Source organism: Phoenix dactylifera, chromosome 8, assembly GCF_051530095.1.
Source record: "Phoenix dactylifera cultivar Ajwa chromosome 8, Ajwa_hap1_PhDact_Kaust_v1.1, whole genome shotgun sequence".
Classification (NCBI taxonomy): domain Eukaryota; kingdom Viridiplantae; phylum Streptophyta; class Magnoliopsida; order Arecales; family Arecaceae; genus Phoenix; species Phoenix dactylifera.
Window position 1 is genome coordinate 9,734,248 of NC_143197.1, and position 15,753 is coordinate 9,750,000.

General features: G+C 39.6%; 1 long non-coding RNA gene and 1 pseudogene across 9 annotated transcripts in view; one reads left to right on the forward strand and one right to left on the reverse strand.

Annotated features, from left to right (window-relative positions):
• Positions 1 to 15,753, reverse strand: part of LOC120110211 (uncharacterized) — a 33,373-nt gene that overhangs the window by 6,166 nt on the left and 11,454 nt on the right. For 6 of the 8 annotated variants that reach the window (XR_015967923.2, XR_015967917.2, XR_015967924.2 and 3 more), the window contains exon 2: positions 5,023 to 5,083. This is a non-coding gene — a long non-coding RNA (uncharacterized LOC120110211). Of the gene's footprint in view, positions 1 to 1,099; positions 2,379 to 2,406; positions 3,076 to 5,022; positions 5,084 to 15,753 lie in introns of those variants that run through there. The other 2 variants (XR_015967922.2, XR_015967920.2) reach the window with 2 other exon arrangements.
• LOC148702653 (beta-glucosidase 22-like) overlaps positions 6,083 to 15,753 on the forward strand; it is a 19,209-nt pseudogene continuing 9,538 nt past the window's right edge. Inside the window, exons 1-8 of the transcript XR_016396082.1 lie at positions 6,083 to 6,169; positions 6,263 to 6,342; positions 9,077 to 9,155; positions 9,238 to 9,492; positions 10,669 to 10,784; positions 10,857 to 11,078; positions 11,157 to 11,185; positions 11,258 to 11,310. The product of XR_016396082.1 is annotated as a beta-glucosidase 22-like (transcript). The remainder of the gene's footprint in view (positions 6,170 to 6,262; positions 6,343 to 9,076; positions 9,156 to 9,237; positions 9,493 to 10,668; positions 10,785 to 10,856; positions 11,079 to 11,156; positions 11,186 to 11,257; positions 11,311 to 15,753) is intronic.

A 15,753-nucleotide genomic window follows, 5' to 3' on the forward strand; every position in this document is an offset into this window, starting at 1 on the left:
ACAAAGTGCATAGTTGCATACACTATTTGACACATCTGTCTTGTACCATGCCCAACAATATACTTCCGCATGACTTTCTTTTGGCATTTTGCTAAATTTAACACAAACAGTCAAAACTTTTGTTCTACCCCAAGCACAGCATTTTAAAGATATGAGCTTTTTTAAGAAGTTAAGATGCGTCAACTTATATACAAATCTCAATTTAATTATGTTTCTTATTCGATTCAAGCATCAATATTTTTTCAAGCTCAAATCCATAATTCCAGCTACAGAAACAGCTTGCTACAAGCCCGGTATTGTCCAAAATACTGCAAAAAAATCCGACAAATTAATGACATTTTGTCATCAATGTTCCAACATGATAAGTTCAACAATGGTGACACCTACAACTATTCACAAATTTTAGCAATGAACCTATAAAGTCTTCAACCTTGCTTATAACTTTGTATGCCCAGACAATGCTTAAATTAGTTAACTACATGCGATTGTGAGCCTTGAAAAACCTCAATCACATAAATACAAACATAGGGCCAGCATCAGAGAATGGCTTTCTCATGACAAAACCTGTACTTGACATAACTTGAATCCAAATATTTGACACTAAAACCCTTGTTGCATGGCAGAATCTGCTAAAAATTAGGAGTCACTAAAACAGTATCTCCTTTGGAATATATACAATCTATGGCATATTCTAGCATTACATATTTGTACTCCAAAATAAATATAGTTTAAAAACATATTCTCATAGCTATGACTTGGTCATGATTTCAGATTAAGCTCTTAACTCTAGTGTCCAGACAAAGACCAAATTGCAATCATTTCAACCTTATGTAATGCAATCTTTGCTTTAAATTCCGTAAAACCCCTGTTTGTTCACCTTAAATGAGTGATTTCCTTTTCTCATGATATCAGCTGACCCCGTACATCTACTATTTCGTATACCAAGCATCAAATCACAAAGATCATTGTACAAAGAAACCTCAACTATTAAATCCAATATATAATCCCACAAACATATAGAAATATATTACCAAAAATTATCAAATTAGTTGTTTATCTGAGGATAATTCGGAGAATCATTTGGCGAAGAGAAAATTACCAGAAAATTCAGTTTTTTTGGAGAAAGTTGTTATTTTAGACCCAAGGGAAGAGGATTCCACACCGGCTAGCTTGCGTTGTTCCCTCGTCCATGGAGGTGGCGGCGCCGCCGCGTCCTCGGTGGCGAAGAGGCCTCCTCGAGGGGGGAGGGTGGATCGCCGCCGCCCAGGTCTCGTCAATGGAGGAAGACGAAGAGGAGCCTAGACTTGGGGAGGGCGTTAAATTAAAGAAACTTTTTTTTTATTCAGACCTGTAAATGGGTTCTCATTTCTTTGCAGATCCCTTTGTTGCACGTTCTACATAGGGGTGCAATGGGGTCGGGTTAGATCAGGTCATGAGTAACCCCAACCCAACCCGGTTCCTTGTTCGGGTTCTAGTTTTGGACCTAGACACAACCTAATAAAAGATCGGGTCGGGTTGGTCCATGTATAACCCGGACCCGACTCAAAAAAATTCGGATCTGGGTCGGGTCGGGTTATCATCCACTCGCATATAATCTACTACAACATTTAGCATGAGGAGTTATGTTAAAATTGTTATGGTTCATTTATTGGTTATATTAAGATGTACAACAAATAATAGATGATTAAACCATACAGGTGGATTATAAGGCACGATACATTTAGATTCATTCCTGCGCCCATCCTGGTTGTAGAAATAAAAAGAAAGGAGGGAAAAAATAAGATATGGAGAGATGAACTGGAGAGAATATCGAAGGAAATATTACCTTTCTCAAATGAGTTAGTTACAACAATGGTAAATGGACTTGTTAAGAGGGAGAGAGGGGGGAGTTCTTAAATTTTGGCAATGAGTTAGATACAACAATGGTGTCTTTTGCTTCATTCTGTATTTGCATTAGGAAAAACATCAAATGACTGATATGAACCCATAAAATTATTAGCAGTTCAATAAAGGTTCTTCAAATTTTCAGTTCATCCTGTAAAACAAAGTCAAGAAATTCAAGCAAAGCCTATAGCACTAAGAGAACAGGTTTTGTTGGGGTTTAAATCCCAATGTCATAGCCACATCAAATATCTACTTTCTAACCGCGTCTTCTCCAAAAAAGGAAAGCAACAAGGGTTTGCCTACTGTTATCTTGCAAATCTCCCTCAGTTCGTAAAAGTATAAATCCAAGAGAAGTAAAGGGTTTTGTTCATTTCTAGATGCGAAAAGAATGAAATCACCGATGAGTTCTATCGAGCTTCAATTCCTAAGCTAAGAACCGCATCAAGATTGGATTTTTCTTTTTTTATAAAAAAAAACTAGGTCTTGCTCAGAAAGAACAATAATAAAGATGCGCGCAGTCACCTTACGGTTCTCTCCTTCTTGAGCTCCATCTCATCGTCAACTCTCTTCGATCCAAACATCGCTTCGAATCCGATCGAACTCATGGAGGATCTACAGACGACCTCGACATCGAGCAAACTCTTGAAGAACTTGTGCAACCCTTATCATTACTCCAACAAGGGGCACTAGAATGCCAAGTGGAAAAGGGAAACTTGGAAAATCAAATGGCTAACTGGCTAAGCCTAAAAGCTTGAAGCAATGAAGAGTGGAGCGATTTTTCCTACGGCTGCGACATATGGGCCTGCGGGCCGAAATGGATAATTTGGGTTTGAATCTGGTTGGATCGGGTCGTTGGATAAACGATCCAAAATTGATCCAAAAAACAATGAGTCGGGTCGGGTCCAGACCGGGTCCAGATTCAGTAAACCTAGATCCGACCCGAAAAATAGAACGGATCCAATTTTAGAACCCAACCCGGTCCCATGGGTCCTCTAAAATGGGTCGGATCGAATCTAACCGAGTCGGGTCAAGTTGGTTCCTGGGTCAACCTGACCCATTTGCAGCCTTAATTCTACGTAAAGAGGCCGCAAAACACTACAATTTCTTTTGCAATCAGTTAGAACCTAGAACATAAAATAAAATAAAATCTTGTAGGTTCCTGTATAATGTACGTGTTTGGGGTGTATTTTATGCGTGGAAAGTAGGATTTATCTTGCCAATGATCATCAACGTGTCATGATCGAGTTTGGAATATCTTATGAATTGTGAGATAAATGATTTCATGATAGATTCGTGTGAAGGAGGATGAATTTTATTTTTCCGCACAAAACATACCATCCCTAGCCACAATGTACATATTAATTTACCAAAAAGTGATTATTTACCTTTGCAAAAAACCTTTAATGAAAAAAAAAGCTTACAATGTTCTACCCTTAAAAATGCAATACGGAGGAAGCAGCAAAAAGATAAATTATTTTTAGGTCCTCCTAGAAACTATGGATGGCAATTATAATTTTGTCAACTCAATTCACAAACAACCCACTTTAAATAGGTTTGAATTTGATATAAATAGGCTTAGGTTATAAATGGATCAACCTATCTATGCCTATTTATTAAACAAATCAAGTTTAAGTTTACACTTTCGATCTATTTTAATATGTTTTAACCTATTTAATAATTAGATCTGGTCATGACATGATCCATTTAACTTGTTTAAGATCTGTTTAATTTGTTTCCATCCTATCTAACCCAAATTGCTTAACTTGTTTAACCATTTAAATTTATTTAATCTACTAAAAACTCTCTTGGCTGTCTCTCATGAAAAAAAAATACCTTTTCTTTTCTTTTTCTTATAAGTATTATATTACCTATGCATGTCTATAAAAGACCCAAGTTGAGCTGCTAGTGGACACAAAACAAGATAAGTCAGTAGGCAATGTTTGCTCCAAAAACCATAGAACTGGATAGCGTCCAGGTCTCAATACAAGAAAAGAATATCATAACAATCTTCATTTGTTAGTTGAGCGACATGATCACAGGGCCAATGCGCAATTCAGACCTTATTTATGTAAGGCTGCAGGTTTTTTAAGCCAATAACAATACCTTAATGGAAAAATTTCTTATGTGTGGTCAATTTTAGATGCTGGTTGAACTATTTTTGTTGTTTTCTTCAGAAAGCAATGGAGCATACTCTTCTGTATTGTGATGATCAAGATCCAAATACCTGGAAATGCACTATCAAATATACAAATCCAGAAACTTTAGTTGCCAAGAAGGACCTTGCAAGCCCCACTATATCGTTTCGGCTTGTTTCAGCGTCAGCTGTTTTGGTGCATCCATTGGTGGATGTTGCCAGCCAAAGTTAAGCAGCATTTACTAAGCTACAAGAAGTTCTGCATACATGATTTAAGGTTCCATTTGATTCAGACATAAAACAATAGTAGGTCTAGAATAAGACTGTTCCTCACACATGGGTTAAGGAAAGTAGAAATAAAACAAGAATATTTATTCCAATCAAACCTACTTATTCTTATTCCGAAAGGGCTGCACTAATCTTACTTATGAAAAAGGCTCTTGTTAACCCTTCTCTTTTTGCATGGACAAAGTATGCTAAATCCTAGAGCTGTTCTAATCAGAATAAAAATTCTGCCAAACCAAAAAAAAAAAAAAAAAAATTGTATCACTTTTTTCTCCTTTATTATTGTCTTTAGCATGTCTGTGTTCGAGTATTTTTTTTCCCTTAAGCTGATTTGGTGACTTTATCAACTTTGCCAACTTGCATTTTACATTATTTGATTTTTTTTCTTTCTTTTTCAGAATGCAGTTAAGCATCATTTCCTAAGTATATCTATCCAGTCCAGGGAGGAGGTTGATGCCAAAACCTACGATCTAATCGTGGGACCAAAACTTCATCTGATAACTAAACAAACAACTTTTTGATTCTCCAACCCTGCATAGAATAAGCTACAATGGAGCAAAATGCAGCCTGCAATTTCAAGGGTTTGACAACACTAAATTCCACCTATATGCTGAACAGGGGGAAATAGCGACGGACGCTGGTCTGCTGAGTAATATTTTGCCAACGTAAGTGTAAATGGTATCAGATACATACGTATTGTAGAAAAAGGGCAACTATACCTGCTGTGAGAGGCACCATGTTATATACTTAGCAAGCTCCAGCCATGATTCATTCAGAACCCTGCACAAGAGAGGAACTGAGGCTTAGAACACTTCTACTTTGGTTTCAGGCCGCTTCCATTTTATTACATATATAATAATGGAGGAAAACAGTGGGTTATTTAGTGTTATAATTGCTCATTATAACAAAAATAACAGCAGTTATCTGCGTTCGTACTATTTCACCAGGTACATGAATGTTGCACATGCACATCCAGCAATAATCTATTAATATTTATTTCATCAGGTTTAACAGCTTGCTTGAAAGAAATGTTAGGTAATAGATTGACAGGAAAAAAAAGCAGCAAAAGAAAACGTTAAAAAAGGAAGAACATTTTCCTTCCTAACTTGTACTACCCATTTGAAACTTGAACATGGAACTTCTGCAGTGAATCAGTGAAGATATCAATACTCTTGCTGCTTGCGCCATTTCCAACTACAATCATATCTTTGTCCTTACATCTTCCATTCAGATTTTCTATTTTTCTTTCTTTTGAGCACTAGCAACCTAGAGGAAGGATGAATACCGGATGGAGGCCAGGATCGAACATAGGCCCCTTGAGTCAAAATAAGAGATTTTATCAACTCCGCTAGTTCGCACCCTCACTTATTGCTTCCCTTGGACCTCCCCATCTTTACATGTGCTTGTGGTCATTGAGTACATGATATGCCCAAGCATTATGTTTTCATAATTCAATAACAAATTTGTGATGAATGGACTTCAAATCTTAATCTGATAATAGATAGAGCTTTCTCTCTCTTGATCATATGTTGTGCTTGATTTCCCTGATACAGGCCTATATAGTACTATTGCAAGATCACAGTCCATAATGGTGACCTGTTGGTTCTCAACTCTTTCAAGTACTGAGATTGTACTCTTTTAAACAAAAATGTTGATAAACTGAAGGATCACTAAGGTCACTAAGGTCTAAAGTGTAAACATAAAATCATGTATCAACTAATCTGCATTAAAGACATACAATTTCATTCATTCATTAGCTTTTACCTGACTTATAGAGCGATGCTTTGCCCAGAAGATGTCAAGCTTATGACAGATACAGGACTAGAGGCCTACAAATTCCCATCTCTTGGTCAAGGCTTCTTCCTAGTATGACAGACTATCCAAGGCTTCTCAAAATCTCATTACCTTTGCAAAGTAGAGGAAAAAATCCTCGCTTATGTGATGCAACTGATTTTGCAGATGGGAGAGGCGCTCTCAATTCAAAAGGCTTCGAGTTCTACAACAATCTCATCAATGACCTACTAAAGCATGGTCAGTTTGCTTTATTCTTATCCTTATGCTTATTTGATATATGAAAATTCTGAGTTATGAACAAGGAGAAATGCTCCAAATTATATTTGTTTTATTGCATAAATTTACAATCAGATGGCATAACCAATCGACTGTAGGAAATACATCTAGAGTACTGAATCAAGTTATCAGCTGCCCTTTAGCTTACCGAGCCTCTACATGAATGGTAAAACATGAACTTCCTGATAGATTAGCTACATCATTGAACAGTTATCTTTTACCTTTGAAGGAGAGTATCATCAAAGAAATCAATCTAGAAGGAAGCCTAATTTTCCAAGCTGGTATTAATTGATTAACTGAGGTGAAATCCACAATTTTAAGACCAACTCTTAACCTGATGTCAATTCTCTCTGATTCTAAGTTTCTGGACAAGGTAACTCCAGTCAAGAGAGGATTTTTGGTGAAACTTAGAAGTTGTTTGGGCAGTAAAAAATGTAAGCTTCATAATCTACCATAAGCTCACATTAAAAAGAGAGGTTAAACATCATTGCAGCACACTAAAAGGAAGGGGTAAAAAAGACACCAAGCAATGATCATGTGAAACCTATCTCAATCCATATGCACGGCTATGAGAGATCAAGACCTCATATCAGTTCTTAAAGTATAAATGTCATATGCCAAGCTTAGTATGTGTTGCCCAGATAGACAACCCAAGAGGGGGGGTGAATTGGGTTTTAAAATAATTTTGCAATTAAAACGTTTGAGGATGACTAATTAATACTTTTGCAAGATGATTAATTAGTTGCTATGTGCTGTGAGTGAAATGAGAGTGAGAGAGAGAGAGACACAAGCAATCACAAACACAATGTTTATAGTGGTTCCGAGCTAACCCTTGCTCCTACGTCCACTCCCCAAGTCTCACTTGGGAATTCACTATAACCCCTTGGATTACAGCCGGTTGTTTTACAAGCTCACAACCCAACTTGTTGTTTTACGAGCTCACAACGAACTCGGTCGGTTTTCCCAGGCTCACCGACTAGAACCACCCCGATTGTTTTTCCGGGATCACAATCGAACCCTTACACGTTGGTTTTACCCTCGGCTCACCAACCAACCTCTACACTCTTGATTCAATCCCCTGATTGAATCAAGCAAAGACAAGATGGAAAGAACAAGGACAAACAGAAAAACAGAGCTTCTAAAAAGCAGATATATAGCAATATAAACTAGAGAGAAGTTAAGAGCCCTCAAACACTTTTGAGTTGGAGTAGAGAAGGGCTTCTTGAACTGTGAGTCTCCTCTTGAATGTCTGGTCGACTTGAAGGCAGGAGGAGACTTCTTTAAATGCTGGGAAGAGGTAGCTGGATGGAGTTAATGGCGCTCTTCCTTCTTTTCTGTTGAAAACCAGTTGGCAGAGATAGGATGCTTGATTTCTTTGAGTGGAATGGTGCTTCTCTGCCTTGCTACAGTCCTCTGTGGCTATTTAAGCCATCCCCCACGGAAACTAGCCGTTAGACACCTTTTTCTGCCCGTTCTGCACACTCTGCACATCCTGACAATATGTCTGTTGGGGTCGGAGTCGACTCGCGCGATCTGGAGTCGACTCGGCTGTAGCGGGAGTCGACTCATGCTTTTCTGGAGTCGGCTCGGCAACTGTTCCGGATTTGAATTAAAGTGACCTCCGCGACTGGGAGTCGACTCGACTTAACCCGAAGTCGACTCGCCAACTTCTGGAGCTGACTTGCCATTTTCGGAGTCGGCTCATCCCATGAAGTCCATGGAGCTAATTTTTCAACTTGGCCCACTCGAGTCGACTCGACAATCCTGGGAGTCGACTCGGCGCTCAGAGCCCGAACTCCCGATCTTCTGTCTTTTGGCTCGTCCAGTCTTGGAGTCGACTCGAACTGTTCCGGAGTCGACTCGGCTCTCAGTTTCCGAAACACAGCCTTCTGCCTTTTTGATGTAGCGCTGCCTTGGAGTCGACTCGAGCTGTCTGGGAGTCGACTCGGCTCTCAGAGACAATAATTCGGTCTTCTGTCTTTTTGGGGTCGCGCTGTCTCGGAGTCGACTCGCGCATTGCGGGAGTCGACTCGGATCTCAGAGTCCGAAAACTGCTCTCTGACTTTTGCCTTGTGTACCACTGAGAGTCGACCTGCCAACCATCGGAGTCGACTCGCGTTCCACAGGAGTCGACTCGAATCTCAGGGTCGAAAATCGCTCTCTGACTTTTCTGTCTGTAACTCCTTGGAGTCGACTCATACTACTCCGGAGTCGACTTGGTAATCATCGGAGTCGACTCGCGCACTTCAGGAGTCGACTCGCTGACAGGTTTTGAGTTGAGTCTTTCTGTTCGTCTGTCAGTTCTCAGTCGGAGTCGGCTCGTAATGATCCGGAGTCGACTCGAGCCCGTGCCAGTGATTCTGATACGCTTGGAGTCGACTCGTAATATCCCGGAGTCGACTCGAGTCTCAGACTTTGGTTCAAACTGACTTCTTAACTTATCCAAAATATCTTGAACCAAGTCTAGAAACACTTAGACAAGATTTTCACTGAAACACTCAATTGAATTCATTAGTAAACAAAAGATATACTCAAATGCTTTGAGCTCATCAAAATCAAGTAGGGTTTTAATCAATCACTCCACAGTATGACAAAGTTTGAATTTGCGCTCACGTGAAGAGCTGCATATCTTTGCAATACAATTACTGCAAAACTCTTTTCCTTTTCTGATTTTTTTTTATTTTAAATGAACTGGGAATTCAGCCACATGTTACGCTCGATCATCTAGATCTTCCCCAAGTACTTTAAGATGAGATGGAGGATGGTTGAGCCCTAAGATAGTGTACTCCTTTCACTTCTCAATAGTTAGCTTTGCTTTCAAATACTCATGATCTAACCTTCTAAGATATAGAACTGTTATTCAGGGATGATTTCACAGCATATGCAGATGTCTGCTTTGGGAATTCGGTGACAGGGTTTCCCACTGGACCACCATTACTGAACCCAACATTATGGCAATTGCCTCGAATGACACTGGAAAATTCCCACCCAGTCGATGTTCTTATCCATTTGGCATCACTTGCACAGCTGGCAATTCCACCACAGAGCCATATATTGCAGTTCACAACATCCTCTTAGCACATGCATCAGTTGTCAAACTATATCGGACTAAATATCAAGTAAGCCATTTTATTCAAATCATTGATTATATTTGTGAAATTAGATGTTGATCATATGCTTTAATGACTTTCCAAGGGGCTAAGTTTGCATCATTATGCATGTAATCTTAAGGTAGAAAAGTGGAAGTGCTGGAGGAATGTTTTGATGCCATTAGGGTATAATGCCAAGTACAAACAATTGCAAAGAGAATATGTCCTATGGGAAATATTTGTGCATATACAGACTCTACCTGTACAATGCACATGCATACTAGTAACAGGGTTAGAGGTATACATTTGTCGATAACACAAGCACTGTATTGTTTATAAGTAGAATAATCTACTAATATGAATATTAGATTGAGCTGCAACAAACTATAACTCGTTATTCATAAGTTTGAATTCACCATCACTCTCAACATCTCTTTGTCTGTTGTCAAGAATCTCTGACACTTGGTCATCAGCTCTCACAGAAAATGCTCAACTGCAGTAATGCTGAATTTGGTACCATACGGAATGCAACATATCTCACATCAAAAAATGCTCCGATACCTATCTCCCACGGGAAATGCTTAAGTTGTTGAGATGTCATATCCTAATCTAAAGTAATCTGCAATGATTAGACTTGACAACATCTACTTGGTGGGCATGAATTGCAAGGCTTAACAATGTCCATTAAACCTAAACATAAATAACAAGCCTCAAGTCCTTATTTATTTGGTCCGCTATGTGTTCTCACTAAGATTCGCCATCTTGAACAGTACCATCCTATTACAGTATTAATACATGGTACGGTATAAGACGACGAGGCATATCGAGTGTCGGTACGGTACGATACTGCATACCGGTTTGGTACCAACTGGTACGGAAAATTTTGGTTATCTTTTCACTCTTTAGTAATATATTACATCCCCCATCATCCCCAACTCGCTTGAAATTCTTTCACAGTTTTCGCCAACATTATCTACGGTTTTCTTCTCTTTGCTTAAAATTCTTATCACCTCTCTCTCTCTCTCTCTCTCTCAGACACACATTCAGATAATGTACAGAAATACCTTTTCTACCTGGTTCTGATGTGACAACATTTCCATTTTATTTGAAGAACATGTCCATGTAATTATCGACCAGAGTTACACCATACACAAGCTTTAGATCGGGAAGGAAGAGACAAAATATTGCTAACATCCTTAAATGCAGGCTGTACAAAATGGCTGGATAGGCTTGAATGTGTACACCTTCTGGTCTTATCCATTTACAAACTCAACAGTAGATGTTGAAGCAGCCCAAAGAGCATTAGACTTCATGATAGGCTGGTAGGTACGAGGCATATATACTACCTACAGTAGTAGGAATACAAGCAACTGACCTCATGGCATCCACTTCAGGATTATGAATCCCCTGGTGTTCGGGGACTACCCAGAAAGTCGTGAAGAAGAATGCTGGCTCAAGGCTCCCACTCTTCATCAAAAACCAGTCCAAACAGGTGAAGGGTTCATTTGACTTCATTGGTCTGAATCACTATTTTTCAGCATATGTCAGCGACAACTACAATGATTCCAGGACAGGTCTTAGAGACTTTAATGCAGATATCTTTGCTGAATTCACAGGTTTGTTTCCCTTTCACTGGTAATAGGTTGATGGAGGCAGTATTTGATCTCTAACCAATGGCTGATAATGCATTGCAGTTTCTAAGAACATAACACCCATTCTACAGGTAAAATGGGTAAACCAGCATTGCTTCTTTTATTTCATTGCTTGATATGGCTAACTTGTTTTTCGAAATCAGCTTATTCCAATGCATGCACCAACAGAGCCATTTTTTATTCACCCACCTTTCGAGTCAGTCGAAAAATCGCAGCAGCTTTAACAGATGATATTCCTACGACTTCCTTTTCTGTCCGGCCCTTGAGGTACTAACTAACATGTATGTATTTTCAGTGGATTTTTGTCCTACACTTCCAGCTCGTATCTTCGCATCTTGCCTTTAGGTTTTATCGACTTGCATGCAATGCTTCCTCACAATTTAGTCTTCCCTAAGAATAGCATGTACCGTTTCAACAATTCTTTGGTTTGCCATGCATTCTCACTAAAGCAATAGGTCGCGAAATGTGGCAAAAGGAAGGAAAATCCATAAATACCAAAAGTGGATACCTAGGCACAGCGGCATTTTGATACCACCAGAGACGAAAAAAAAAAATTCTAAGAAATCAAAAAAATTGAAAAATTGGATCTATGTCCAACGGATCACACCCACCAAGAAAAAGTATTTTGTTTCGGTTCGGTCCGTAGTCACATATGAAATAGCTGATGGGATAAATTTAGCAACACTTTTCCCTCGGGATCTCTTGCAGGAAAAGGATAATGTCCAACTTAGAGTTGTCAATTATATCCTTTATGGAAATGGCAAGTCAATTCGAGGAATTTATCACACAAGTATTCAATTAGTTCGGACTTGCTTAGTATTGAATTGGGACCAAGAAAAAAATGGTTCTATAGAAGAGGTTCATGAGTTGAGTAAAGTAATAGTAATAAGAACTGTGTCGTGTAACTTCATTCAAAAATTAAATTATATTTAAGTAATTTTGGAATAAAATAAAAAAATTGGATTTGAAAAGAATTTCAATTTTGATCATTTCTTTTCTTCTCCTTCCTTCTGTAGACTGAACGAGGACAGCGGTAAGGGAAAGTGAAGTCCAGTATGTAGACACAATCCTACTTACTGTTAAAGCATACGATTTGTTTGCCTTGCTTGGAGACTCGGCCTCATATCCTACTGAGCTGCGAGTGAGGCAGCCGAACGAGGAAGGCGAAGACTATTCTGTAATGCCTTGAGGCAGGCCTTGGCAGCACCAGAAGAAAGATGAAAGTTCCGAACCAGCTCATTGGCATGTCCAATTTCAATCGATCTTAATTAATATTAATCCCTCGTTACTGCCCATAAGAGAAGTAATAGGTAGGGATGACAGGATTTGAACCCGTGACATTTTGTACCCAAAACAAACGCGCTACCAAGCTGCGCTTCCATAACTAACAAAATGAAATGCAAAATTAGATGGGACTTGCTTCTGGTTTTCAACCGGCCTCAGATCCGACCGGTCTTTTTTTTTTCTAAAACGTTATTTTTGATGCTAACTCAACAGTGGAGTATACTCAGCCTTAAGTGTGTCTATGCTCTTGTACAACACATTCTGCTGAAGCAAGCCCAATCCTTTTTTGGTAAGACCCGCATAAAAATATGCCGCTGACGTGGGTAAAGCTAAAGCAACAGTAGTATTTATATCATTCGTAGGCGCAGCTAACTCCCCATGAGGTTTTTTCCCTTCTGTTAAAAGACTTTTCTATTTGCTTTTTCGCTTCCATAATGGGACCCTACTCTTTCTTTTAGGCTCAATAGCATCCCAATTCAGTTATTTCAACTACATCGAATGATCTTTCGAATTGGTCAAGACTCTCTAGTTTATGGCCGCTTCTATATGGTACCAGTTGTTGTTTCATTGAATTTGCTTCATTAATAGGCTCGCGATTCGACTTTGACCGTTATGGATTGGTACCAAAATCGAGTCCTTCTCCCCGAATCTGCCAATCCTATCTTTCGATCTGGAGATCGAACTAAATAGGAATCTTTCCCTACTTTTGGTATCTTGAAGGGTATTCTATTATGATCTGCAGTAGTAGGTACCCATGGTCTCAAACAATATGCAGCTGATGTGTTCTGCATGTGGTTTTCTCTCAATTGCTTGTTCCTTTAAGAAACTTTCCTTTAGTGATAATTACCTAGGCTAATAAGAAGTAGAGAATCTATACCCTCTACTTACCTAACAGAGGGACGAGGGCTCTCTCTCTCCACTTCACCACCGGATACTGTATGGAAAAAAACTAAAGATTTCTTATCCCGAACTTAGGAATAAACCAGTATCCGGGCAATTGTCCGAATACTTCTCCTGTTGTTCTGTTTCCTTTCCTCCCTTTCCTTAAAGCTGAAAATCCGGGAAACCGGATTTCAGAGTATAGGAAGATTCCCCCTGAGGGGGACGAGGCCGTAGGCCGAAGGGGGGTAAGAATATCCTATAAAAGATAGGAAGGGGAGGGGGTTCGGGGGAGGGGAAACCTTCCCTTCCCCAGAAATCTTTAAAGTTTCCCGAACCTAAGAGAGGAAACCGTACCTAAAGAGAATACTCTCCTCAGGACGCTTCTTCCAGTCCCTCATAACAACCGGAACATCGAACAGATCCTGAAGTTTCGGGTCTGTGTCTAGGACTTCTTCCATTTCTTAATGTCTTTCTTTTTTTTTGTTCTGAAAAAACAAGGGCAGAGCAAGAGCAAGAATTTGACGTGCTTCCGTACATCACCATAACTGCCTCCACGCAGCCCCTCAAGGCAACATAACTCCTATTGTGCCTACCAAGCCTCCAAATATACTAAAGCATCAAGTATCAAAAATTTGAACTCCCATAGGCGCTTTCGCCCGCCCCTGAATAAGCAGTAAGGCGTGGGCGCGTTGGAACGATCCCGCTTTGAAAGCTCAACCTAGGTATCAAAATTCCACTTTTGGTATTTATCCAATCAGGATAAATACCAATTCCATAACGAAGAGAGCAGTTCGAAAGGTTGACCTATTCGGGAATCTCCGGATCTATGCTTATTTTCAACTCCCCGAAGCATTTCGTCGCTTGCTACGCCCTTCCTCGTCTCTGGGTGCCTAGGTATCCACCGTAAGCCTTTCCTCGTTTGAACCTCGCCATTAACGTTAAGGCTATGCCATCCTAAGGTGTTGCTAAATGGAAGGATCTTATCAACGTCCATGAATGATAAATCGGGCCGTCAGAGCGGGACTTCTTTGGTAAAAAGAACTTGAATAACTTCGTTTTTCTGGAGGAGTCGTCATTCATTTTCAGGTCCTGTCGTGGGACTGCCTGTGACTCAGGGGATGATGAAGTTGCGGCATCCTGAATTTCTCTCCCCTGGATCCGGGAATAGCGATATGAACTAAATGTCCTGCCCAAGCCAAGGAACTTACTCCGAAAAGTCCTGACAAATGATGATTGAGACGAGATTCGGCATTTTTGAACCACGAAACACTTGGTTTCCATCTGGGTTGTAGATGTAACCAACCCGCTATTAAGGATATAGCAGAAAGAAATAATAGAAAAAGAGCTCCTGTATAAAGATCCTCATTGGTGCGCAATCCGATTGTATACCACCACTGATAAACACCGGAATAAGCGATATTCACTGGGCCGAGGTATTTCCGTGAGTCCTCGAAATGGGATGACGGAAAAAATTTTTGTCCAAACACTAATTGGTCGTGTATTAGCAGACAATATATATATGGGTCTACGATGCATTGCCGCTCGAAATCAAGATATTGGGATTGGACTTGTCAATCGATTCATAACCTTTCGGGCACAACCAATATATATTCGAACCCCCTTTACTTGCAAGAGTGCATCTTGGATCTGTCAATTATGTTATGGTCGGAGTCCCACTCACGGCGACCTGGTCGAATTGGGAGAAGCCGTAGGTATTATTGCGGGTCAATCAATTGGGGAACCAGGGACTCAACTAACATTAAAAACTTTTCATACCGGTGGAGTATTCACAGGTGATACTGCCGAACATGTACGAGCTCCTTCTAATGAAAAAATAAAATTCAATGAGGATTTGGTTTATCCCACACGTACCCGTCATGGGCATCCTGCTTTTCTATGTTCTATAGACTTGTATGTAACTATTGAGACTCGGGATATTATCCATAATGTGAATATTCCACCAAAAAGTTTGATTTTAGTTCAAAATGATCAATATGTAGAATCAGAACAAGTAATTGCTGAGATTCGTGCCGGAATTGATGTTTGATCCCGAGGAGAAGGAAGAGATCTTAGAAAAGTAGGTTTTTACGATCCGATAAAGAATCAAACTTATTTAATTCAATTTCTTGATCTTCCATTTTTTGAAATTTATGAAATTCTTCCGTCAAGCCCTGATTAATGAATCTAAAGTATTTTCTACGGTAGCACCATGAATAGCGCATAGCAGAGCAGCGCCTAATACTCCGGCAACTCCCATCATATGAAATGGGTTCAACGTCCAATTATGAAACCCTTGGAAGAAGAGTGGTGGAAATGGAAACTCGAATTTTCATTTTTCGCTAGTGGCTACGTGATGTGGAGTTCAGTTTGATTGTGTCGAGACAGCTATGGCTAAATCATTGTTATATTTGTTGATAGGTTTAACTGAAGCGAGTTCAGTTAATACGAATAACCAGCATCTCTTCCTATAACT